The 2,912-nt window shown below is 44.8% G+C and overlaps 1 non-coding gene across 1 annotated transcript; it reads right to left on the bottom strand.

The window, feature by feature from the left end:
- Positions 1-2,226: 2,226 nt before the first annotated feature.
- LOC114809301 lies at positions 2,227-2,331 on the bottom strand. Its single transcript, XR_003757088.1, has one exon. It is a non-coding gene; the product is annotated as a U6 spliceosomal RNA (small nuclear RNA).
- Between the last annotated feature and the right edge of the window lie 581 nt (positions 2,332-2,912).

Raw genomic sequence — 2,912 nt, 5'->3', positions numbered from 1 at the left:
TCATAGCGAGTGTCAAAATTAATAGGGGCGGTCGATGGGAGAGACCATGAGGCATAATTTCCAAGCCACCAAGAGACATTTTGAAATATAAAAAGGGCAAACGACTTGAGCAGCCGCAGTAGGACTGGAGAAATGAGGGACTTCCGGGGCTGAAGCCAAGAACCCGGAGAATGTATCCCGGCCTGTCTCCTGCAAATGTTTTCCCATTTGCCAAGTCTGGGGATAGCGCTGTTATAGATGATTCCTTCCCAATCTTGAGGGCGGCTGGGCCTTGAAAAGTTTCCCACAGGCTGAGGTAGAGCAGTCTCCAGAATCCATTCACTGTTGATTGTTTAATCTCTGCCCGGCTTGGGAGAAGAAGGAGGTTGGGAGGAGTATATTGGCCTACAGTGCCTGGCCAGAGTGTCAGGAATATTGGGTTTTTGCAAGCGGTAAATAATGATGGTATTTGTTAAGCGTTTACTATGTGCCAAGCACTGTTCTAAGCGCTGAGCAGTGTGCTAAGTGCTGGTAAAGCACCAAACACTATAGATTCATTCATTTAGTCGCATTTATTGAGCATTTACTATATGCACATTGCTATACTAAGTGCTTGGAAGAGTACAATATAATAACAAACAGACACATTCCCGCCCCCAACGAGCTCACAGTCTAGAAGGGGAGACAGACGTTAATATAAATAAGTGAATAGATGAATAAAATAAATAAATTACAGATAAATACATTTGTGCTGTAGGGATGGGAGGGAGGATGAATGAAGGAGCAAGTACGAGTGGCGCAGAAGGGAGAGGGAGAAGAGGAGTGGAGGGCTTAGTCAGGGAAGGCTTCTGGAAGGAGATGTGCCTTCAATAAGGATTTAAAGTGGGGGAGAGCAATTATCCCTTTGATATGAGAAGGGAGGGCGTTCCAGGCCAGAGGTAGGTTGTGGGCGAGAGGTCGGTGGCGAGATAGATTTTATCTAGGTACAGTGAGAAGGTTGAGTCCTCGCGGTGGTTATATTGTGGGGCGGTGGTAACCTGGGGGTAATCTCCCCCTCTAGACTGTGGGCCGGCTACATTTCTATCAACTCTGCTATACTGTAATAATAATAATAATAATGTTGGTATTTGTTAAGTGCTTACTATGTGCCGAGCACTGTTCTAAGCGCTGGGGTAGACACAGGGGAATCAGGATGTCCCACGTGGGGCTCACAGTCTTAATCCCCATTTTACAGATGAGGTAACTGAGGCACAGAGAAGTGAAGTGACTTGCCCACAGTCACACAGCTGACAAGTGGCAGATCTGGGATTCGAACTCATGACTTCTGACTCCAAAGCCCGTTCTCTTTCCACTGAGCCATCTGTACACACCCAAGGACTTAGTTCTGTATTCTGTACTCAGTAAGCACTCAATAAATAGGATTTCTTGATTTATTGGTAAGGGATCAAACAATATTGCTGTATCCCTGGATTGTATCTATCTTGGAGTGGCTTAAAACTGGGACTTGTCGGCACTTCATACAGGGCATAGTACTGGGTACCATCTGGGCACAGAACGCTTAACCTCTCTGTGTCGTTGTTTTCTTATGTTTAAGTGCTTCTCTCTACCTCATAGCGATTTGAAACTTGGGAGATGTACTATCAAAGGCTATGGGAAAATCATGTTAGAAGAACAGCGAGGCCTAGTGGAAAAGGAATGTGGGTGCCGGTGGACCTGAGTTTTAATCCTGGCTCTTCTAGTCGCCTGCCATGTGGCCTTGGGCAAGTTACTTAACTGCTCTAGGCCTCAGTTTCCTCATCTGTAAAATGAGGTTTCACTGTCTGTTTTCCCTTCTACTTAGATTGTGAGCCCCGTGTGGGAGAGGAACTGTGTCTGACTTGCTTAAATTATACCTACCCCAGTGCTTAACACAGTGCTTGGACATAGTAAGCACATCCCCTTTCCCAGCCCGACAGCACTTATATACATATCTGTAATTTATTTCTTTATAATTGTCTGTCTTCCCCTCTAGACTCTAAGCTCATTATGTGCAGGGCACATCTCTGTTATATTGTACCCTCCCAAGCATTTAGTACAGTGAGCACTCAATAAATGCAATTCATTCAATTGTATTTATTGAGTGCTTTCCGTGTGCAGAGCACTGTACTAAGCGCTTGGAAAGTACAATTCAGCAACAAATAGAGACAATCCCTACCGAACAATGGGCTCACAGTCTAGAAGGGGAGAAACAGACAACAAAACAAAACCAAAAAAACGGAACGCTTCCCAAATTCACGGGTCATCCTTGTGCAGGGGCCATGCTGATCTTCTCTGTATTGTTCCAATTTGAGTATATGTGCTGTAATTGAGTGATTGATTATTATGAACTTTTTGTATTCTGTCCCCTTAATTTTCAAGTTAGCGCTTTGAAGTAGAGAGCCTGGAAGATGAAGCAATAGAAAAGATAAGCGACGGACATACTTTGAACCTTTGAACTGGGAGGAATGTGTGCTCAAAGGACAGTGTCCTAGAAGGTTCTTCTTAAGTACACAGACCACCAGAGGGTTGACAGAGTGCCACCAACAGACAGCTAGAGACAGACAGACAGGAGCCGATGGATTCAGAGTCCGAGAGAAGACTAGGGGACCAGTCAGGAAGAAGCAGTGAGCGGGTTTTAAAATTTTGTGAATCATTCATGGGTTTCGGTTGGCTTTTCACTATTATCCACATCAATGATTAAAGATTCGGTAAAAGAATTGGGATAATTTAGCCTGGGGAAGAGCAAGTCGAGGTGGGTGGAGGGGGAGGATTTATGAGCTAGATTCTAGTTTCTGTAGGGTTTTCTGGTTCTGTAGGGATGAGGTTGATGACTGAACCAGAGGAAATGGGCTTGAGTTAGAGCAGCAGATATTCAGGTAGACCTGAGGCAGAACGTCCTGACTGTGAAGGTGATA

Source organism: Ornithorhynchus anatinus, chromosome 2 (genome assembly GCF_004115215.2).
Source record: "Ornithorhynchus anatinus isolate Pmale09 chromosome 2, mOrnAna1.pri.v4, whole genome shotgun sequence".
NCBI lineage: Eukaryota > Metazoa > Chordata > Mammalia > Monotremata > Ornithorhynchidae > Ornithorhynchus > Ornithorhynchus anatinus.
This window is presented reverse-complemented; position numbering and strand designations above follow the sequence as displayed.